The following is a 23,687-nucleotide window of genomic DNA, read 5'->3' as shown; positions in this document are numbered from 1 at the left end:
TCATCATCAGCCTCAAATCCTGAGTTTGAAAGGGTCATTTATACTCCTCAAAGGCAAACACGCAGCAGCATGCTAAAAGAGAACTAAAGCAGCCAAAGAAAATGCTGTCTCATGTCATTTCAGGCTCTGCAATCCCAGGGAGCATTAATAACTATTTTGTTGTTTTCACTGATCTCTCTACATGGGCAGAGAGGGAAAGAATCAGGAGAGAGAAGCTGCACTGCTGAGCCGCCCCAAGCGTTCCCATGCCATCTACATTAGCAGCTTACCTGCTGTAAGGAGACTCAACCAGGGCAGGGACAACATGCAGATGAATGAGGCAAAGGCACAAGTGAAGATTTGGACTTGTCCATTTGATTATGATATAGTAAGGACCGTCTTTCCCCATCACTCTCTGGCATTCTGGCTGCATTTGCTGCCTTTCCCACTCTGTCTTGTTCCCATTTCCCCTTAGCAGATGCCAACGTGTGAAGACACCATGGCAGGGTCAGTATCAGTCAGCCACCTTTTAGATGACAGATGCCATGTGAATCCAGATCCCATCTACTCTGAGGTTCACGCAAACTGAACGGCCTGCTCAGAGCTGCTGAGAGCTGTGAGGTGCAAGGAAAGTGCAAAGGCTTTGTGGGGGGCAGCAGATGGAGAGAAGGACCCGCTTGTTGGTTGCGGTGTTGTGCTTGCAACTTTGTGGAACACTTCACGCCTCTCTCGGCATGGGTGCAAAATGCTACCCAAGCAGAATGCTGGCAGTTTGCACCCTCCTTTTACTCACATTGCACCAGAGTCAATGTCAAGACAAGATGAAATTCAGGTCCTAAATCTCAGCAGGTCATCTGTCTGGAGTGGTACCCAATATGGTTGTTCTGCATTCAGCAAATATTCAGTCATGACATGGGTTAGTCACAGAAGATGTATTCAGTTGAATTTTCCAGCAGGTCAGGCAATCACTTTTCCTGATTCTCTTCTGGGACCCTGTTCTGCTGTTGGGTTGACCCTGCTGATAGGAGCATTTTTGTATTGCTCCATCTAAACAGTCTTTTGTTCCTTATATCCTTTTACTCTTTGTTACATCCCAAGTCGTGAGTTTCTTGTTCGTGCATACGAGTCTGGTTTGGTGAGAGACAGTAGCAGCCTAAGATATGTGTTCACCTTGGGTTTAAAGTTTCCTTATATAGGTCAAAATCAGTTTTTAAAACATTACCTCCTAGAAACCTCTCAGAAAGCTCTGTCAAATAAAACTGGAACCAAAGTGGTCTTTGTAGAAGAAAAAAAATTCCTTGTGCAGGGGAGAAATCATTCAAGCTATAGTTTGAAAGTATAGTAGGTGGAAGAAGAAGTGGTTCAGTGTCTACAGAGTCGGCTCACCCTTCACACATGCTGGTTCAGCCCCTCAAGTCTGCCACAGGTTTACTACACAACCAGACGTGTGATTTAATTCCCGCAAGACCTCAACTCTCTTTATAAAGCAGTGAAAGCAGCACGGATATCCTTCATGTTAAAGACTGGGGAGTGCTTGGACATTAGCGTGGTGTAGGCCTTGCCTGACGTAGGTTAACACTGGCTTGAAATATAGCATGGCTCCTACTAGCACCCTGGCAGAGGGATGTTTTATTCTTTTTTAATGTCACATCGTAGAAAGAACCAGACAAAAATCTGATCTAAAGTAGGAAAAAGAAAAAGCCATATGATTCGCTGCAGGTCTAAATCCCCTCTGCAACTGGTTCCAGTCTGGAGAATATATTCACAGCTGGGTTATAAAGCCTCAAAACCAGACAACATAACCTTAACTAACACAACATTACTAAGGCACTGCTGTAATGGGATCATTCTGCTATGGCTTATGGGCACATTTTAAGTGTCATCAATTCAGTCTACAACTGGAGGCTGTTAAGTGCAAAAGCATTTTAGCAACTGCATCTTACATGCAGGAATGATCGAATATTAATGGCTTTTCTTTTGTTGAGAAAAAATACAGAGAGAAAAATGAAAAGCCACAGGAAACCTCACTGTCCTTCCTCAGGTAGTTAAGTTCATTTTTGGAGGGCAGCAGGATCAGTCTAGCAGCTGAGTATTGGTGTAGGCAGCCGGGAAATAGGCTCTCATTCTCCAACGCTGATCTGTTATACAAGCTTAGCCAAGTTATTTTATCTTAGTTTTCCTTCTTAGTCTTATCTTTTCAAGGATGTGAGTTATTTGACAGAGTAGTTATTTCACTCCATTGTTAGAACAGGTTAGACTCTACCTGCATGACATTGAGACTGAGCAAATAGGGAAAAGCTATGAGGCCCTGTGTTTTGTCCCACCAAAGATGCCCATCATGACTATTTTGGTAGTTGATGTCAAGCCCTTTAAAAAGAGCTTAAAATGTTTTGCAACTGACTGGGAAATGTGATTACCTTACCCCGAAGCTGGGGTCAGAAAAGGTGATAAAATTAACTTTCCCAACCATATGTCCTTCTCAATACGCCCTGGGCTGCTTAGTCTTTTACCTTGTCACACTGTAGACATGGGAAAACATGTGATGATGAGATGGTGCAGAAGTTTCCATTTGGTTATGAATACTTGTATTGTCTATAGGTGTTAGGGGCCAAGACTTGGGTAAGTGTCCTGAGGCTGCCTGAGTATCCATGTAAACAGGATGACAAGGAGATATTAGCCGCTTTCCGTGAACTCTGTGTTCCCAGTGCTGCAAGGTCGGAGCTGTTGTAGGCTTTTTGCAGGGCACTCCTATGGTTTGACTTTAGATGACTGACTGACTGACTGATGCGTTGTTGAGGCATCCGCATCTCCCTCCACTGACTGTGTCAGGAGCGGAGGCCCTCAGTTGAACCACGGCTATCTTCATAGGAAAGTCAATTGAAATATCTCTCTCAACATCCTCCCTAGAGGTCAGTGGTTGTACTTAGAAAAGAAGGGAATGATTCCTGATGAATAACAGCGTGCAAAAGCTTTTATATTCTCTTTTTATCATTATCAAATCATGCTGAAGAGGCTGCAAGGTGAAGAAACTCTCAAGCTTCATTTCTGAGAAGCTGCTAGGATGAAGACAGGGAATTTCAAAATCAATACTGAAGCTTGTATTCCAAAGAGCAAATGGGAGAGTCATTATAAGCTGCTTTACTTCTCATCTCTAATTCCCCATATTCATAACTTAAGCCCTGTCATTTGGATTTATCCTCTGTGGCCTGCAGTGACACTAGGAAAAGTCCTTCTTTTTAATTCTGTGGCAAAAAAATAACAACGCTGCAGGGTAGGATCGTATCCTCACAGAAGTTTAGGGCTTAAATGTTTCATGTTGGGCACCAGATTTTGCTGTCTTCTCCCCCTCCCATTTGTCCCCCTCCTCCCTCCTCTACGGTTATGCATCAATCATCCTCTTTCCTAGAGGCTAGGATACAAACAGTGTAATCCCGGCGAGAAAGGATACTGATACAGCCAAGCCTGCACATGACTATTGCGCTGTCCTTGGAGATGTCATCGCTAAATCTGATGATAGGCTTTTGCTGATGGGAGTGTTTCACCTAGACTGGAGAAAGCAATAGGGGCGGTAATCTAAGAACCCAGCTTTGTCATCCTTGGGTGATCTGTTGTATCTCCAGCCACTTCTCCTATTTTAAGTGGATTTCTAAACTTGTCTTTCCTTTATTACTTCTTGGTTTGTCTACTTGGCACTTACAGCATCATAAATACAGTTTCCTCACTGGCAATATTTTTAATTATGACCTGGAAATGAACCTTAGACCTGACTCAGCCAACCCAACTGAACTATTCATAATACCTAAAGGACTGGTAGTGGTGGTGAATTAACTAATGACTTTAAAATAAGGAAGGCTTCCTGTATAGGCTGCTTTTTGGAGAAAATACCACAAGCTCAAGTGCTATTCTGTTAAGTGGTCTTCAGAAGAGATTTTTGGGTTTGTTGGGGGGTTTTTTTGGTTTGGAAGTCAGGAATGTGTTTAGAGGAGGTGGTGTTACTCACCTCCAGAAAAATCCCACACCAGTGTATTCAGGATAAGCTGATGAACAAGGGTTGACTTCTGGCAAGTCCAGGCAGTGACAGCTTGTTCCAGCAGCACCGTCTCCCTGCTCCTGTGTTTATTGAACCGGACTTGAGATCACATGATATTCTGCTGGCAAGTTTGGGAATGAACTTTGGTGGGAACCCAGTACTTTCTCTCATCTGCTAAGCCCTTATTAAAGCCCACTATTACTTTTTCTAACTCCCCTCTGGACTTTGAATTACACTGCAACAAACATAGCACACGTGAGTAAGAGCTTAAGGTCTTGCTCACTTGGGTGGTCCCATTAAAAAGACCAGGTTTGCTGTCTTGGCTGCAGAGCCATTCCAAACATTGCTGCTATTTTTCTTCCCCCGGCATTTCTCACCTGCCTTTTTTTTCTTCTTTTTTTTTTTTTTTTTTTCCTTCTATGCCCAATCTATTAATATGCATTTTAACCAGTTAACTTTGGAACCAAAATATTAACTGCATAGGAGGCAGCTTTTCTGAAGGTTCATAAAATATGTATCGGAGCTGGGAATATAAAATGCTCCCATTTTGTAGCAGACAAAATGTATAAAGTGCTGAGTGAAAATTGAGAGGAACCCAACTTAAACCTTTGAAAATCGCTGCCAGTTCCAATGTGCTGTATTTATTTTGACTTGGAAGGCTCAGTCTGGTCCAGATGAGGTCATTTGGTTGGGAGCACACGTGTCCGCGCAGAGCCGGGAGGGAGGGAAGCCTGCAGGATTCTTCGGCTCCGAGGTGTTGAGCTGCCAGGGAGCAGTGGTGGGAGCAGGGCGGGCAGCCCGTCTACGTGTTGATCCTGGCATCAGAGCGTAACGCTGGGGGTGGAGGTGTTGTAATGTTTAAGTTGATTTCTTTTAAGGCAGGCGGGACAGTGTAGCTTTTGTATCCTCAGCTGTTTGCTGGGTAGGGTAGGTGGAGGCAAATTTTGACGTGCTGTAAGAATTTGGGGATGGGGGAATATTTTTAGGTAGCGGTATCTGTTCATATAACTTTATGCAGCAGAGAGCCTGTTATTTTGTTTGCATGGCTCTTTCAGCTTGTCATCTTTAACCCTTACTCTCTCAGCACCTGATACCTGCTCAGCACCTTTTTACTTTCTGCTCCCTCTGTTCCTGCATCTTCCCTTACTCCTCTCGTCAACAAGATTAATAGGTCAGCCGTTTGTCTCTATGAAATTTCCCTTTTCTCTCCTGGACCTCCGTATCTGCTGCTGCCTGCTCCATCCCAGCAGGTGGGAAAGGCTCCTGTGCCCTCCCCAAGAAGCCCTGTCCTCCCCACTCCCCCCTCCCCGCCTCCCTGCCAGCAGCCTGTTTGCCAACACTTTGCACGAGGAAGCTGCCTCTATAAAAATAAACCATGCTGAAATCTGAGAGACAGAAACCACGCCAACCTCACACTTCGTTATTGGTAATGGCAACCTATTTGATTTCCATTTGCAAACAGTAGCTTGCATATGTTCCTCACCATGTAGCCCATCTCCATGTGCCGTTTTCTGGGCAAATTCAGGTTCCCTGTGCCTGGTGCTTAGTCTGCTTTGTGGTTTGCTTTCTCTGTGCTATAGACACCCCTGCTTCACAATTAAAGTGTGGAAAAAGTCTGTTAAGTCACTGGCTTAATTGCCTGGTTACCCACCGCCAACACAAGGTTGCCATCTGCAACCGGCTTGAGCCTCTTCTCCCACCTCTTCTACCTTTATAAGACCTTGCTCCTCTCAGCCGGCTTTTATTGCTGATTTACACCAGAGAAAACCAGCAGAGACAGACCTGTATTTCCTTTTCTTATCCCCAACGTGCACTGCCACGTGGGCGTTGCTTGGGGTCGGCTGGCCACGCAGACACCGCGCTCCTGCTCCTCCAACACTGCCTGGTTGTTACGACATAAGCCTGGGCTGAGGATTTAGGATGCAACTTGATTTTTCAGGAGATGTCTCTGTTAAAAAAAAAAAAAAAAAAAAGGAAAACGGTGAAGGGGGAGAAGTAAGATAAACCAAGCTTTATATCAGCAGGGTGAACTGCATTTCTGCCCTCGAAGCCCGTGTGAGCGGCGGGTCCGTTTCTCCATCACCCACAGGGACGGTGCTCTCAGCTGGGTGGCACAAGAGGTGGCAGTGGCGAGGGGCCCCGGGAGGGCTCCAGGAGGGGGGACGCACCCAGGGCCCAAGGAGGAGCTGCCTGTATTGACTTTCACTCGATTTACTGGAGCAATTGAGTTTGTCAGTGAAATGCGAGACGGGCTCAATCAGCTGTCACACTGAGACACTCCTGTCACTACTGTCAATAGCGTCGAGTTTCTGATCCTTTCTCAGATTAGCTCTGTGCCAGAACATCAAATGAAAAGCTGTTTGGGGCACGGGGAGGGGAGAAACTCTAAGCAGTTACCTAGGAATCGGTTTACAGACTTCAAAGTGCTGTCAGGTTTATTCTGATGGCCTATAGCACGGCGCGGAGAGCAGTAATACGTTTGGAGTGTAATGTAGACTCTCCTCTTCAGCCCCGCGTTCGCTCACGGACTGGGAGGCAGGGATGGGAGAAGAATAGAGGCATCTCTCCCGGCGAACCCAAATGGCATGCAAATGGCCTGCCTCCTCTGGAAGGGTTGCTCTTTAGCCTAATGGAATAAGTTGCTTTTCTTATCTTAAGTTTCATCCTGAAGGACTCTTCTACATTTCTCTCGGCACTGAAATGAAGCCTTATTCTGGTAGAGCTGGGTCACGAAAAGGCATCACCCCCAACAATAGGACAGGAGTGAAAAGAAGAGGGACAAGTTTGTGATGCCGAAATGATGAAGGGAGAGTGAGGGGGGTCCAGCCGGCCCATCTGAGCAGTTTTTGCAATGCTGAGCTTCGAGTGTGCTTTTTTTTTTTTTTGTATAACAAGGCAAGAGCTTTGTAGCCCATTAAGTTCTTCCAAGACCTTTTCCTTGAAGTTTAACTGGTTAGATCTGGGACAGCCTTTATCGAGAATGTTTCCGTCATGAGGGATGCCAATATGAATGTCTCTATTTATGGGAAGAATAACCCATCAGGAGACTTTAAAAAAAAAAAAAAACCTTCAAGGATTTGAGAAATCTCTTTTCTGTGTTCCAGCTGAAACAGCTTATGGCAAGGTGAACTCACCCATTTACACAGAAGCCAAGAGGGTAATGTTAATCCTATTAGAAAAATAATCTACCACCAAAAAATAATAATAATAGGGGTGGAGAAGGAATCCTTTTGAGGCAAATTCATAGAGTAATTCCTGTGAATTTACTCTTTTCTTCTCAGGGTTGAGATGTTAAACATTTTGCTATCAATACATGAATTATAAAGATTACTATTTTCCTTCCACTTCCGTAAAGAAATTAAGCAAGGGAAAAGCCACATTCTAGCATTACTGCTAGAGGGTTGTGCCCTTTAGAGAATACTCCTGGTTTTGATGAATGCTGTCTCAAAGAGTGAGGCAGTGTTCATAGAGAGGATTACCCTGCACACCACTAAGCTAGATTTTTTTCCTTGAATGCAATTTTAAGATTTCTAATTTTTTCCCTGTTACTGGATTCCATTGTTAAGTTGCTTTTGACCTCAAAACATCAAAAGGTTCATCTCTTCCTCATTCAAGATCAGCACTACCCTTCCCGAGTAGCAGCTGCAACTACATTTCACTGCTTAATATTTAAGCAACTCCCTCTCCAAAACAAATCACACCTTCCCTCCTTGATTGCTCAAAAAAATCCCCCAACCCAGTTCAAAGGACTATATAAGTGGTCTTTAATAGCAGAGGCAACCCTGTTTGCTTCTCTTGGTGGCATGAACGTGAAAGGGCCACGGAGCAGTATGGGAAAGGCGACAGAAAGGCAAAACCCCACCACGTTCTCCTCATAGAGTTATTTCCAAGCAAATGCTGGATACATACCTTTCTTTGACCTTTTCCTTAGATTAGTGGTATAGGCAGCTGCTATGCTTGTATTACACATTCCAGCGCAGGGACTGACTCGCGAGCAAGGTAGGTGTGTGCGTGCGTGTGTGCACGCGTGTGTGTTTGTTATTCAACCTGTCAGCCAAAGGTCTTCAGTGCTGGTTTTAGCTCTTTCTGGTTTTTTCATAGTTGCCAAGGGGAGGTGTGGTTGTTTGTGGGCTTTGTTTATGTTCACTGGGTGACAGGAAACCTAAGAGCTTTTAGTGGATTCAGATATACTCTGGATGTGAGGTGTGAATCTCCAGCCATTTGTGTTCAAAAGCTTTCATTAAGTCTGAGAAAAGAGGAAGAAAATAAACATCTCCCTGCTTTCTAGCTGCAGAGGGATGAAAGGTTTTCAGCCTGTGGGCCCCGCCAGGACAGTATAAATGCCTGCAAAGGGAGAAATTAGAGGAGAGAGAAAAAAGGCTAGAGTTGCAAAAAAATGCAAACAAAAATCTTAAAGCTCCTGCTCAGGTTGGATTTGGTTTTTATTTTACCGAGCCCCTGTTAAGGTGGCTGGCCTTGGTAAGACCCTGATGGAGCGGAGTGTGCCCATCATCCCCAGGATGGGCTTCATGGGAGGGGTGATGGCTCTAAGGATGGCATGAAGGCAGCTCTAATGACTCCAGCTAATTGCATCCAACCCAGCAGAAAGGGATACGGCCAGGGGATGCGCTCACCCCCTCCGTGCTTGACCTCCTTCACCTGGGAAGCCAGATGGGCAATTGCCACCGCAGGCAGGTGCTGCCAGCAGTACGGAGATGGGCACATGGCTGCTCTGTGTCACCTCAGGAGGGGTTTAGTGTCACCAAGCTGAGAGCTGGCCCGTACACCCTGCTCTGCCTCGTGACATGGAGCGAGACGGTTTATCTCTCGGTCTAACGCTTCCCCTGCCTCTGCCCATCTGTGGGCTCCTTGGGGCAGGTACTTCCCTCCGATCGCGTGTTTGTGCAGTGCCTAATTGCAGATGTGAGGGTAATATAAATAATAAGGTTAAAAGTCGCTCTTCTTGAGGGGAGGTGAAAAGGGAACGGAAACGGAGCTGCTACTCAGCTTCCCGGCTTTTCCTGGAGTCAAAAAGAGAGTGCAAAGGGTATTGCAGGATATGTTGGACTATTTAGTCTTGAATCATTTGCCATCCTGTTTTTATTCCCCTGCAGATATATTTCAAAGAAAGTGTTTAGATGGAGCTGATGACCTCGCTTATAGTTGAAGTTGCCTGTCACTTCCTATGATAAGTCCCCGATTTGGTTGTTTGGGCTGTGGCAACTCACAGTGTTTGAGCTGAAACTTCCCCTCCTGCATGCCAGACTCACACCAAGTTCATTTCAGAGGAGGGGAATTTGCAGTGCATCGCTAAAACCTTACTGGTTTTTATCATTTGGGAAGATGATTCTTACTTTTTTCATCTTTTAATCTTTAAAATGCCCAAACCATTCCAGTTATCCCATTATACACCAGCCCTTAAAAGTGACGGGAAGCTCTGAGATGAAGTGGCCCCATGTGCTGGGCACTACCCAGGGTACTGCCTCCTCTACTCCTTGGCGCAAGCTTTCCCCAAGAGCCCGTGGGAGTCCAGGCATCTTTCCAGAGACAGCAATATCATGGAAAGAAAGCAAATGAACAGGGAAGGCAGCAAATGAGCTGCCATGTCAAGACATCAGTGGAGGTGAAGTCTTTGCCTTCATGTGTTGTGTTGTTAATAGACACAATCTCAGGTTCAAGTGAAGTACTGCTGGATGGATGTGTGTTTAGGTTTTCCTTTTTTTCCCCAGTGTTTCCAGCTGCTGAGGAAGGAGGCTCATGGATGAGTTTTCTGGGAGGGTGAATCATCCATTTGTCTTGGTTTTTTTTGTTTTTTTTCCTTTTTTCTTTAATGTGTATAGGATTACATGCAAGTTCTGGGGTTTTGTTCTGTCCGCAAACTCTTGTTTGCAATTCATTAACAATTAATTGCCAAAAGAGCAAGTCACTGGCCCCGTGGACAGGTACAGCGATTCTAGAAATGATCACCAGCATGTCAATATTGCCATTACTTGGGTTTTGATGGCAGTACTGGTGGTGTCTCTGATCCTATGTGCACACCAGCTGGGTGTTAGAGTTAAGTTACACTTAGTAACTGAGCATTAGAAGTAAATTACTATTTCTAGTTTTCAGCTCCTCCAAGTCTCTTGACCTGTATTTCTTCAAGACCTGGTACAGTGGCATCTCAGTTGAACAAGGGCCTTTACATTTCTTCTGTAATAATAATGAGGTTATTTGTTTCATACGCATTTTCACTTTTCCTTGTCTACTCAGAATTATGAGCCAAATTGTCCCCTGCTTAAATCAAGTCTTTCCTGGACCACTGAAAATCATGTTTGAACTCCCTGGAGTTTGTCTCTAACTGAGTTCTCTCGTCTAATAACAGGGGTAACGCAACTTCTTAATCTCAGAGGCTGGTGCCAGGCGAAATCCATTAACTATCATGATAACAGATTCCAGTTATTCCAATAATTCAGGCCATATAGCTCCTGAAAATAAAGTTTGCATATATGTGTGAACACACTTACATACATACATGATTCTGTCTATGAGATTTAAGACTAAAAGTAAATGAATTTAGATCCTTCTCTTAAATAATGTAGTTCCACTTGAATTGTCTAACAAGTGTTAGAATTTTCTTCCCCCAGTATTATATTTACTGCTATGGAAAGGATGTTCACAGCGTAGCTTAAGTAAAGATCGTATCTCATACTGAAGAGTCCTATTTACCACTAAAGCATCGTTCTCAGCTGTTCCCTATTGTACAATGCACTTCTCTTCCTCTCTCACTTCCTTCCTTCACTTCATCTCCAGCAAGAGTAGCAAATTGTCCTTCTATATCAGCTGTCATTTACCCAGTAATGAAAAAGGCGGTGGAGCACAGTTTCCATTTAGTCTCTGCAGACTCAGTATGCAGCAATGAAAAGCTTTCATTCTTGCTGTGCCAAAGTTCCTAACTTTGCCGATTCATTTCAGTTTGCTCGAGCATCAACATTTGAATCTTTACCTCCTGCCTACGTTATCCACTTAGCACTCAGCTGGATCCGGGAGTGGAAGGACGGTTGGTTTGCATGGGCTGAGTTTTGTTTTGGGACCTGCATAGCCAACTCTTGTGATTTTTAAGAGTGTTATGATATGAGGTGTGCGGCGGCTTGTTTTTTTCCCTGTTTTTTTTTCCTTTTAAACATCTGCAGTGGCATCAATGAGTGATGAAGCTTAAATTATAAAGTCGCTGAAATTCAGAAGGCACATAAATAGGATCTAATTTGTGTGATTTTAAAACTAATTCAGTGTTTTTAAGGAGCCTGGCCCACAATCTTCAAATATTTTGACTTTAGCAGTATTAGCAACTCCAATTATAATGCTGCTGATAGTGGCTCACATATAGGTATGATCTTTAATCCTAAAGTGAGTATGACTCACTGCCAAATAACTCTCTCTTCCATGTTGGCAGCTGCAACACACTTCCCTTGTAAAAGCTGGGTCCTCTTCCTAAATCTGTGATAGCTATATTGGCCCATTTCTCTGCTTCCTGCCAGCACTCCCAAGACTAAATGTCTAAAAACTAAACTATACATTTTTATGCTTAGTGGTTCTGATGACCCTGCCTCCTCTTTCACATTACATAGAAATAGGGGTTTTACACTGTGTGGCTGCCTTTTCCTATAAAAAGAGACAATTTTGTTTTTTGTTTTTACATTCTAAAACAGCTGTAAAAAAATGAACACTAGGTTCTAAGACACTATTTAAAGTAGGAGTGACCTCAGATTTTAAAATCTTTTTCATCCAGTAGCTCCAAAAGTACTTCCCTGGTTTAAAAATTGGGCTGAAATTTGAATTGAGGGAACCACAAAAGGGCCTTTCAGTTTTCCTGCTGGATTCTGAAATGCTAGAAAATACTGGAGTTGCATTTTAAAGATTTCATGTTCCACAGCAAGGCTGACAAATTATCGCTTGATGCAGGCAATGGGACTGTAGGCGCAATAAATTGAAAATTTGCGGGAATCCCATTAGATTTGTGAGAATTAGCAGTAATGCACATTATTTCTAAAAAAAATTCCCTGCCTGCTGAGCAGGTACCAGCTCCGCCAAGCACGATGGAGCAGCCTTAAGCCAGGTGCTGACAAGATTTTCCTGATCTCCCTGTAACCCCCGTTGCAGGAGGTGAGCTGGCAAGAGGAATTAGCAGGGACAGGGGGGAGAAGATGGTTTGTTTGTTTCTTCTTGCTTGGAAAATGTGTGTGGCTGTCGGGGCCAATGTGTTTTTGTGACACTTGAGCTGCCTCTCCGGCACTGTTCCTTGCAGGCTACATACTCATCTTTTATCAGGAGGATGCTGGTGTGGTGAGAGACAGCCTCCTCATAGAAAGTCAGCTGAGCATTGCTGCACAAACATTTGGAGGACTAGACTCTTTTTTTCCCCCTCTCTGAAGAACCCTTTGCCCATATTTCCTTTTTTTTTTTTTCTTTTCTGAAGGCTGAGAAATGCCTCAGGAATGCACTTGCTCGCTCTCCTTTCCCAGGCTGGCTCTCCCGGTGATGTATTAATTAGCTGGAGCACTGCACACTAACGAGCAACTGCAGGCTGATCTCGTTAAACATTAATGCTTAACTAGAAAAGCAAGAGCTGTTAAAGATATGCCACTCAATGTCATCTGTGTCCGAATGTAAAAGAAGTCAGCGGCTGAGCTACTGGCACTTGTGTTTCCAGAGGGAGCAAGAAGGGCCGAGTAGCGCACATCACTTTTCCAGAGCCGGCTGGGAATGCCTTGACCGCAGATGGGTTTCCATGCTCCTCTGATTGCCTTTAACATCGATCCCAGCCCTTTCCCGGTGAGCAGCCCTCTCTCAAGGAGGTAGACGAGCAAGTTCTTGTGTCCACTCTGCTTCTTCAGCATTTTTCATGCCTTGTTTTTAGTGGTTAGGTCTGAAAACCAGCACAGGTCTGCTCCTTATCCGCTCTTTAACCACGAGCAAATGGTTAAGGCTGATGTTTTCAAACATGAAAGCTTCAAGTCGTGTAGTTACACCCCAATGGAGTCATCCAAATTAGTGGTTGTCTTGATTATTATTGACTTTGCTGGATATTTTAGGCAACCCCATTTGAAAATATTGACCTTATCGCCACTTTGCTTCAGTTTACCCTTGGAGGAACTTGTTAGGACAGACCTTTATATCACGAGGCTTGGCTGTTACTGGGAAAAATATCTCGACTGCCTCATGAGAAACTTTCACAGTGTTTATTTGTTCATTAACCAGCTGGAAATGCTGCTGATGAAAGTGGATCAAGCAAGAGCCTCCTGCCCCAGAAGCCCTGCTCGTACTCTTCTGCAGGCATGTACCGTTACAGCCTGGCTTTGCATGAGCAGTTGCTGGCAGCGCTTCTACCTTTTCATTTACATGGGCAAAGATGGGATTTTGTATGCACCGTCTTAATAACTGTCTACATGCAAATCAAGCGCAGAGTTTTGCATGAGTTTTTATGCTCCGCTTTCCAAAGAGTTACCTGCCATAGCCAGCATATAGGATACATTTCAGGATCTGTAGTAGATGTAGCAGCCTTCTAACTTTCTTTCTGCCCCCACCTTCTCTCCAATACAATAATAAAGACACAGCAGCCAGTATTTTTCCTTACCGTCCAGCTGTTTGCATTATGCAAGTTGATTGCAATTGATAATTCATTAATCATTTCCTATCATGGTTAATATTTAACCAGCTTGCTGCTGTGCAGCAAGGGTGATGGGAGGGACAGGAGCAGGAAGGCGAAAGATAGTCAGAGAAGCACAAAATGTATGGGAACACCAAGTCTTCAGAATGTTCTTTTTTTTTATTATTATTTTTTTTTTTTTTTCCTAAGATAAAGGTTTCTGTGGTGCTGCCCCCAGCAGTTCTGTAGGGCTTGTCTTGATTTTCTTGACCCAAACACTCCTTGGTTGTCTCAGCTCTGTGGAAAAGGTTTCTTCTGGACTTCCAAGCGCTGCCTTTTTCTGCCTGAGGAAGCGAAAGCGAAAGGGTTACTGCTGCCCTGGTGGGATTTTGTTGTTGTTGTTGGGGATTTTTTCGGTCTCCTAGCGTGATGCTTCCTCAGACCGTGCTTAAAAGCCACCGTGCTTGATTTCCCCTCTAATGGCGTTAAGACTGGAACTGGAGCTGCCTCCACTGCCTGGTTCTCCTCCTGCCCATGTCTTCAGACGTTATGTCAGAGCTCCCAGGGTTGCTCACCGACTCCAGCCGGCCTCCCCGGGGGACGGAAACCAGGTTCCCTTCCCTGTGGCAGCAGCAGTGCCCACATTTAAGCTGCAGTGCTGAGCCGTGACTGCATTAGTTCTGCTACATTAGAACAGAAGCAAAGAGCTTAATTTAATTCGCTGGCCTGTATACCGACACCTGAGGGCCACTAATTCACTGTCACGTATTCTCAGTGAAACCAAGCTCTTTAGCGTTCAGATTTTTTTTTGCAAGAGCAGAGCCTTGCAAGGCAAATGCTCATTTTCTAGGACTAGAGAAAAATATCTCCTTGCAAGGATCACGGTAGGTCAGGATGACTCACTTTTGCCAGGGTCCACAAGGAATGGAAGCTCACATGTCTCTTTTTTTTTTTTCTTTGAAATATATAAATTGGTCTCTGTTCTTTCATTTTATGATTAGCAACATCAATAAAAAAGTTGATTCACAGTGACATATGATTGGCCGTAAAACATTTATTCACCACAGGCTGTATTTGGACATCATTCAAGGGCTTTGAGCCTATTATATACTTCAACCCACCCTGTCTTCACAAGTGATAGGATCAAGTCCTTTAGTAACATTTGCTATGCGGTAACTTCCAAGAATCAAACCTTGCCTATGTTGTTTGTGCATGAAGACCCATTAGGCTAAATTAATCCCTAGGGTAAATGTACAGACTTCAACAGAATGTTATCAGGGATAAATTAAGCCTATTGATTTTTAATGAGGTTCTTACCTGACTAAAGAAAATAGAGTTTCTCTTCTGTTCTGGTCTATTGTTCTTCTACTGCAAGCATCACCATAAGCACCTGCTTTGACCCCAAATTTTTAAACCTGGAAATTTTGCATTTCTAAAAGGGTTAGAAAACATACTTTTTTTCTCCCTGCAAACTTTGGGCAGCGCCATTACGCAGTGGGATACATTTCCCAGAATTTACACATCTCCAAATGTCCTTTTTTGAAAAACAAGTGAATAGGCTGCCAGAAAATTTACAGGCTTCCCATATTTTAAGGCTGATGTCCTCCTCCAGAGAGCATCCTCATCGCAAGGGGTTTTCTTCATGCTAATGAATTTCTAGAGAAATCATTTTGAGAAGCACAACCTGATTTGTTTTTTTGAGCTGATCTGGCTGACATAATCCATGCCTTGCTGTTTCTTGTAAAGGATTTCTAGAGTCACCCCATCCTCCGAGCTCTCAGGTGGGTATTTTGGAGTTACTCCACATCCCCAGGAGACATGTCCGTGGACTAGCTGGTTAGTGGCATGGCTTTTGAGATAAAGGGAGATGTGATGAATCCTGTGCTGTTCCCTGGGAGGGTGGGAAATAGCTGATCCCCAGGTATGGAGAGACACAGCCAGGTATCTGTCTCCGCAGGTGGCTTCTCTCCATCATTGCCATCAGTGCCTCTGATGACCATGGGAGGATAGAGAAAGGCAATCCTTTAGAAGGAAGTCTCTATGCCTAGAGGTTTGAAAAAAAAAAATCAGAGACCTCAGGTTGTACCCAGTCTTCACTAGGGAGTCAGTGTGTTGCTTAGGTAATATTCTTGAATTGTTTTTACCTCCTTAGTCTAATTCCTTCCTGACCTATTTGGCGCTTCTCTGGTGCCTCCCAACCTGGGTGCAAGTCTCAAACAGCAACGCTTTTGAGCGCTTGGTCTCCACGTCTTTGTAAAGAGCAACCGTAACCTTTAGGAGGTGAATTTGAAGGCTTTTGCTGTGATCTGTGATGTTCAGGTAGTGGTCAGTTTTAGCCTGACTTCCAGAGGGTGCTGCTCCCCCAGGAGCTGCCCCAGCTGAGGTCTGGGTCTGCAGAGATGGGACTATTTCTGTGTTTCACCAGTGGCATTCAAAACCAAGTGTGACCTGTCATGTCACAGCACCGTGGTGTCATGCATGGCTGCAGGGGGTACATGTGAGAGTCCGGGTGCCCTTTTGGGTGTCACTTCACTGTATGTCCTAGTGTGACTAGAGATGTTTGTTTGTATTCTGGGATGTATGGTTAAGGAAACTTTGCCATTAAAACCCTGATCTCTCTGAATGCACCAAATCCTGGTTAATTTGCATCCTTTATAAGATGCAAATAGCGTTCATATATATAGCATTCATTAATTTCTTAAAAACTGTTAGATAGCTATCAGTTGAGAATAGACTTTGCTTAATAACTGGCTGGCTTGGCTTTAACCACTGATCCAAATGGCAACATGTCTGCAGACTCATGAGTCAACATTTTGTGCTTCCAAATGTACCTTGCTAGTGGAAGAAATATTTATATTTGCTCAGAAATGCCAACAGAGGTTCTCTGTGCCCTTCTAGCACATGCAGTGGAGGTCAAGGGATTGAACACAGGCAGTACTAACTTCAGGTCTAACTCTGTTGTACTTCTTGAGTATTTCTTGAAGTGTGTTTCTTTTACAAGACTCTATTTATTTATTAGTTTTAATGTATTTGGGGCTTTTTCACTATGTACATCCTCACGTAGAGGGATGGATGGATGGATCTTTTGCAGAAGATGGTTATATGAGATTTCCTCCCCCTGCCCATTCATGATTTCAGGTCTGTGCCTTTATCTTTTATTTACCTTGATAATCGCTTTAATTCCTGCAATTCCTTGAGCTGTGGTAGGGAACTACAATTCTCTAGCACTTTGCACTGCAATGCCTTCTGTAGCATTTCATAGCAAAACTGAAAGGAAACCCAAAAAGTTTAAATTGGAATTTTACTTTGGAAAAGCAATCGTATAAGAATATTCATATGGTGCCTGGCGCAAGCCCTTATTTAAGTAATACAAAACACCAGATGTAAACTTCTTGCAGGCTCAAGTGTGGGATTTGCAGTGTGATTCTTCTTTTTCATATGCATGTCTTCCCAGAAAATGCTACAAAACCCTTCACAGAACCTGTCATCATCAACAGAGATAAGGAATGCTCCAATGCAGAAACATACCCTAAAAAGGGAAAGGCCAATATTGACTTGCAGCGAAGCTTAAGCCCTTTAAACTTACCCCTGGACAAGAAGAATCAATGTCTCTTTTAAAAAAAAGTGCCACTGCTGTTATATAGCAGACCATTAAACTATGCTAACAGTCATATATTTTCTATTCAAAACTCTGCCGCTGTGTATATAAACATGGGAAGGTTTTGTAGCTGTATATGTCCAGATTTTTGACATGCGTAGGTGGAGCTGGCATAGGAAAGCCTATTCGGGAGCAGCTGCCCTAATGGAATACTATTGACTTTAGTTACATCAGGGGCTAAATATAGATTGAGCAGCAACGTACACAAGGCTGTGTCTGACAGCCAGGACAGAATGTGCTACTCGACGGACAGAAGGATGGATGTTGCTCCTGCGCAGATGCTTCTTTTAGGTTGGGGAGCTCTCCTGGGCTCTTCTGCCCGGTGCTGCTGCTCCTGTGGGAATCCTGCTGCCAGCCGCCCAAAGCTGAGGATCCAGCCCCAAGGGGACACGTGGGGCTGGGCTGGACACAGGTTCTCCTGCCGGCGCCTGTTGGCACAGCTCCCCAGCGTCAGTAGTGTTGTGTTGATTTATACGCAATGAGGGGCTGATTCCCAGGAGTTACAGTCAAAGCTGCAAGGAATATTTATACTTTAGCTATTTTGTCCCAACCTTCCTCTACTGTCATCCTCCATCCCTCTGTTCCTCCCTTATTCCTTTCCAGTTGTGCTTTCTTATGCACTATTTAAAATTTGACATGGGACCCCCCTTCTGACCTCGCATCCCTTCAGAGTTCTGCTTTTGAAAGCAAAATCTGCATTTTCAGCAGCATTCTTCAAAAGCCCTTTCCCAGCCTGAACCTAGAAAAGGTGGTCCACATGTGCCACGTCTGTGCACTCATCAGGAGGGTCTGTCCCTCTGCTCACCTTCATGGAGAAGGAGCATGAAGAGATCATCTCTGAAATTTTATCTTGATTTTTGGGGGCTGGAAAAGCTAGAAAGGAGCCTGTTCTTTCTCTTACTGTGAATGATGATGAAGCCTTTCAAGGTAATTGGATTTGAATCTTTTTTTCTTTCCCCTTCCAAGCCTTGACTGCTATTTTTAAGCTGGGAGGGCACCGGTGTTGAAAGGGATGCGCTCCTCCTGACAGGCTCTATGGAGGAGCATCGCAGGGTTACAGCATGTTTCAGCGCAGAGGCGTTAAGGAACTCTGAAGACTTGGCAAGCCACGAGGATGCCGAAGGCAATGCCCAAGGTGCCCAGAAGTTCAGACAGCCTTTTGTATTTTCCTTCCTGGGAAGGAAAGCCCAAGGCTCTTGTATCATAGGAAATGACAGTTTTGAAGTGAAGCAGGCTTCATAGTCCAAATGCGCCAGGTTTGTGATTATTTGGGAGAAAGGAGTGTGCGCATCCCCTTGTCGCTGTGCGCTCCTGTGGATTTGAATCGAGCTAATGTGCACAGGCAGGACCTGTGCGGTGTCCCAAATGGATTTATGGATGCACAAACCATTAAGGCCAGACTTATCCTCTGTGCTTTCTCCAGAGCACAAGTTACAGAGAATCATCTAGTCATATGTGCAGTAGTTAACTTGAACTAGTATTTTTTACAAAAAAACATTTAAAGGCTTTGGGGTCATAATGAACCCTCCAGCAACACAAGACAGGGAATATTTCTGGTTGCAGGACTGTTTGCTTTCTTCTTTATTGTCTGTAAGAGGTTTAGAATATTGTACCTTTATTTTCTCTCTTACCTCTAGTCCTTCCACATTCACTGAGCGTACACACAATCAAGCAAGCCCAGGCTATGTGGGAAAGGACTGCACATATTATTCCATTTGGTAAATTCTTATTAGAACCCCTTTACAATGCTCTGAGCATTACAGATTGTACATTTTTGATACCTGCTTCTCATTGCTTACAGAAAAAAAGTGCTCACTCCCCTCCCATTCAGTCTTTGGACAATATTTTTTTGGTTTAGAGTATGAGGAGCAAAGCAGAGCAAGTACATTGTCCTCTTAAATTTATAGTCCAGGAGATAGGTCATAACCCTTAGCCACTCTAAAAATGATCTATACTTCAGGGGCCTGGGGGCTAAACCTGGAATATATATCCTAATATGTCTTGAGCCACCGTGGGCTGTGAATATGGTGCTGGCTTGAGCCAGTCATTAAGCAATGGCATCGCACCATAGGGAGAGCATGAACAGGAGGGATGTCGTCTCTGTGAGGCTGATATTGCTCTGACGGTGGGGATCGATGGACCCAAGTCCCAGTGGCACTGCTGATCCCATCAAGGACATCCCTCCTCTTTATAACGAGTTTTACAAGAGTAGGGAGACACATCTGATTCTGCATGAAGCTCCTCCGGCAGTGTTAATATCAGCTAATGTGTTTCAGTGCCACGGAGCTGGACTAGGAGCTTCATCCATGTGAGACGCTGTGCTGTCCTCTGCCGTGGACTCAGCAGAGCGTTGCTGCCAGCTCCACCACGAAGGCTGGACTCCCAGCTGAGCTTCATGAGCGAAGCCGCTTCACTCCTTAACCTAATTTTTTTGTATCTGCGCAGTCAGCTGCAGTGAGGTGCGCTTTGAACCACCAAAAGTGGAACTGGAGCTGTTCGGTTCAGAGGCAAAAATCCACCATTCCTCCTCCTCCGGGTGCTGAAGTCAGACTTGGGGAAGCCCTGCTGTGACTCTGTAGTCAGACTGCTAGGAGTGAGCAAGCCTTGCGCTGCACCAGGGAGGTCCCTTCGAGTCCTGTGGTCCATAAGCAAGTCCTCTGAGGCTAGAAAGAACCAACCATGTCGAACACAGGGTATCCAGCATCTTCAGCTCCTGCTGAAATAATTTGGCCCTTGCAAGCATCAGGTCCCATCAGGACAGACCCTTGCATGTCCCAGCCCAGTATATTGTGGGAGCACCCAGATAACCTCTGGACTGGATTATTTTTTTCATCCTGGGAGCAAGGAAAACACTAGTTAGACATGGAATTGGAGAAAAACAGAGATGAAAAGTTTGGATTTGTTACTAGATACAGAGCGATTTTTTGCTTTCTCTTGTCAGGTGTCCTGAGACGTGAGAAAGTATTACAAAGAGTCCTTTCCTTGCAGAAGTTGTGCTTATCCTGTGATCTGTATTTCTTTCCCCATCTCTCTTATGTTGCTCTTATCATCCTGTTATCAAAGGCCTTCAAAAGAGACCAGCAGAGCTTGGCTCTCATATCCCCTTGAAATTCAGTGAAAGGGTTACGTTTGGTTTTGTAGGAATGCCAGAGAGGGTTTAAGGAAGAAATAAACCACTAAGGGTTTCTTTTTTTCTGGGCTTCTAAGTTTTTTTTCTGTATACGTGAAGTGAGATTATCAGAAAGGCTCAGTATTGCCTGTCACTGCTGAAGGATGGAGTGAAGCTCCTGTGTTCCCTGGCAGTGGGAGTGGGCGCATGAAGGACACTCCTGAATATCCCGCTCTCATCTTTCTCCTTCAAAACCTAACCCTTGGGCAAGATTATCTAATAGAGGCTTCTTAACTTGCATCAACAGCCTTCACCACAACTATGACTGTGTATAAACCTCATAGTTACACCCTCCACTATGCCCAACAACACACACACACTCTTTTTTCTTTTCCTTTCCCATATCCATTCACGCCTCCTCCCCCAGCCCCAAGCCATGTGCCCTTTTGGAAAGAAAGAGAGGGACAATTTGGCTACAGGCCCTACATTGGAAGGAGAGGGACAAGAAAGTGGCTTGAGCAGGGACCTGTGGCTGCTGCTGGTGTCACCAGGATGCTTTTGTGGTTTAGTGCTGTCTATTCTCCATCGCCTCATCCTCTCTTTGTCTTCCGTTCCCACTAATCCCCTCCTCAGACGACCCCACTGTTAAACTAGGCTGAATGGGACCAAGATGTCAGGGAATAACATAATATCTGCAGCTGATGCCATGTTCATTCTACTTATATACTGCATCTCAGTCCTACCTCGTGCCTGCTTTAGGCATTCAGAGCGAACACTCTGTAAGGTGCCCTGCAAGTTTTTATCACACCTTGCTCAAAAGGGCATTTTGTTGACTTTAGGCACTCATGTCATAAGCAAAGCATTTGTAAAAATTAAGATACGATCTTACTGCTGTGTTGTGGGTTGCTCTGCTTTGCTTTGCAGATTATATGCTGAAAATCACTGCCTGACAATCGCGAAGCTGGTGCAGTTTGCAAGGGCTTTCCCAGTCGTAAGCACTGGACATACTGCTGGAACACAGCTAAAGCTGGAATGAATTGAAGTGTGCCCATTGTATGGAAATATCTGAGGCCTGTGGCCTGATGCAATACTAATTTTGAGATGTTTCAGATGCCCCTTAATGGTTAGAGCACCCTTAATGCTCTGCAGCTGCTGTGTTTTGGAATAGCTCTTGTTGCCAAATTCCTCCATGAATAAAAGCAAGGGTGCTTATCTGATGTACAGGGAGAAAACAAATATTGCAAGTGAAAGTATGAACACAAAGGGGTTGTGAATCACCATCTACTTTTACTTAATGTTTGATTATTATTTTTTTCTATGTGTCCACTTACTATCTTTCTAAAGCAATCCATGCTCATGTTCCTCCAGTGCTCAGAATTAAATAAATGCAGCAGACCCCCCCCTCATCCCACAGAAGCTCCACAACTGGATGCTTCCACTTTTAAATGTGTGAGCAGCCTTTGTGTCCATTTGCCATCATTTCCACTTTCCATCATGTTTGGCTTGCTCCAGAGAAAAGGTCTGATGCCAGGATTTCTGCTGGCTGAAACAAGGGTGAAGTTCTGGCCTGATTAAAATCAATGGCAAAGCTCCCAGCGACGAGTAGGAGAGCAGACTGTGATTTGGAGTACTTGGAGGATATACACAAAGCAATCATACATAGCAATATAATTGTGGCCATTTGATGGATGCTAAAGTTAGAGATCAACAAGCTAGCAGCTATAAATAGCAGTGATTTCTGCTGATTCCTAGTTCTGTTATTTTAACCACTATTGAAAATCAATTCCTTTCCTGCCTTTCAGGACAGGTAAAAGCCCATCGCCTGCTCTCCCGTAGTAAAACTTCAGCATTTTGTTGTCTTAGAATAAATATTACCCTCCTAAACATGCTGTTGTGTTGGCATGCTTAATATTTTCCACACGTACACGCAAAACCTGTTAACATGTTAATGGATTTGTTTGCTTGTCAAGGAAAATTTTGCCCCCTGCAATGACAGCTTCAAACTCACGCTGCAAAAGGGCAGGGCAAGCAGTCGCTCAATGGACAAGCACAACACGCTTCTCCCGGCAATAAAGGCTTCAGACTCGAGTCGGGTGCCTTGCCACTGTGATCCGCAGCGCTGGTTTAATCATGTTAATGCGCTGTCTAATTATGGTAAACACTGCATATTATTCAAATTAAAAATGTATATTGCCATTCACGTAGTCAGCCTGCAGACGTTTTTACGCATTAGTGTTTTCTAAGCTGAATGCCCTCTGGTAGGCACCGGAGGCTGTGTATCACCCCATTAGCTAAAAAGGGAGGTGGATGATCATATACAGTGGCCGCCCCACTTAGAAAGTGTTTTACCTGGCATGCTGTTGGGAGCAAATGGTTTCTCTAAAGCAAAGTTGTCGCTGCAAAATCCTCTGTGAGATGCAAATCTAAAAACAGCCCTGCTGCCTTCCTCATTAATACGGCAATCGTGACCGGCATGGTCTTGGTTGTGTGAGTTTGCCTGCCTGGGAAAAGAGAGATTTCCAGAATCAACAGCTGAGCAGGGAGCTACAGGTTTGATGATTCAGGCTCTGATCCTTCCCCTCATGGTGTTCACCAATTCTTGCTTTCCCAAAAGTTGACCTTGCCTGGGGGCATCTCCAGTGGCAGGTACCCAGCCCTTAGGTGGGTTTCATGAGAAGCAAGAGGCTGCCACTGCAGTGGAAAGCAATCCCAGTCCCGGTTACTGTGCTGGTGGACCTGCAATTATGTATCAAAGATATCTAATTAGACACAGAAGTTTCTGAGATGGGCCCAAACTGGAAAGTATTTCCCTAAATCTAGACCTGCAGTTCCTCTTTGCGTGGGATTGTTGGGATCATGTCCTGATATGCTGGATTCAGTGAAAGTGTCAATAAATAAACTTGTAATTTTGCAATCCTGTCCATGATAGGAAAGAAAATGAACACAATACATCATAATAATAATAATTATAATAATAATAATACCGTCATATTACCTCTCTGTGCTATCAGATGTCTGGTGTGGCTTCTCCTGTAAAAGTAGGATCACATTCAAACAATTCCATATGACTATATACTGTAAAAAGATTTACTTGGATATTTCAGTCCATGCTACACTTTTATACCACAGTTGTGGGTTATGAAGGAAGCTACTGAGCGGACTGAAAACATAAGAATACTTTACAGAACTGCTTAACAAGTGGACAATCCAGAAAAGACTAGACAATGCAATGTATATCCGTAAACAGATGGATTTTACTGGCAGAGTTTTTTGTGTTCAGAAATGG

The 23,687-nt window shown here is 44.2% G+C and overlaps 1 protein-coding gene and 1 long non-coding RNA gene across 3 annotated transcripts in view; one reads left to right on the top strand and one right to left on the bottom strand.

Annotated features, from left to right (window-relative positions):
- SETBP1 (SET binding protein 1) overlaps positions 1–23,687 on the top strand; it is a 262,267-nt gene that overhangs the window by 58,350 nt on the left and 180,230 nt on the right. The gene's annotated exons all lie outside the window — the stretch shown is intronic.
- Positions 4,845–8,056, bottom strand: LOC142027269 (uncharacterized). The gene is made up of 3 exons (XR_012649067.1): positions 7,919–8,056; positions 5,792–5,957; positions 4,845–4,961 (listed from the first exon to the last, which is right to left on the bottom strand). It is a non-coding gene; the product is annotated as an uncharacterized LOC142027269 (long non-coding RNA).

The sequence above is a fragment of the Buteo buteo genome, chromosome Z, assembly GCF_964188355.1.
Source record: "Buteo buteo chromosome Z, bButBut1.hap1.1, whole genome shotgun sequence".
NCBI classification, from domain to species: domain Eukaryota; kingdom Metazoa; phylum Chordata; class Aves; order Accipitriformes; family Accipitridae; genus Buteo; species Buteo buteo.
This window is presented reverse-complemented; position numbering and strand designations above follow the sequence as displayed.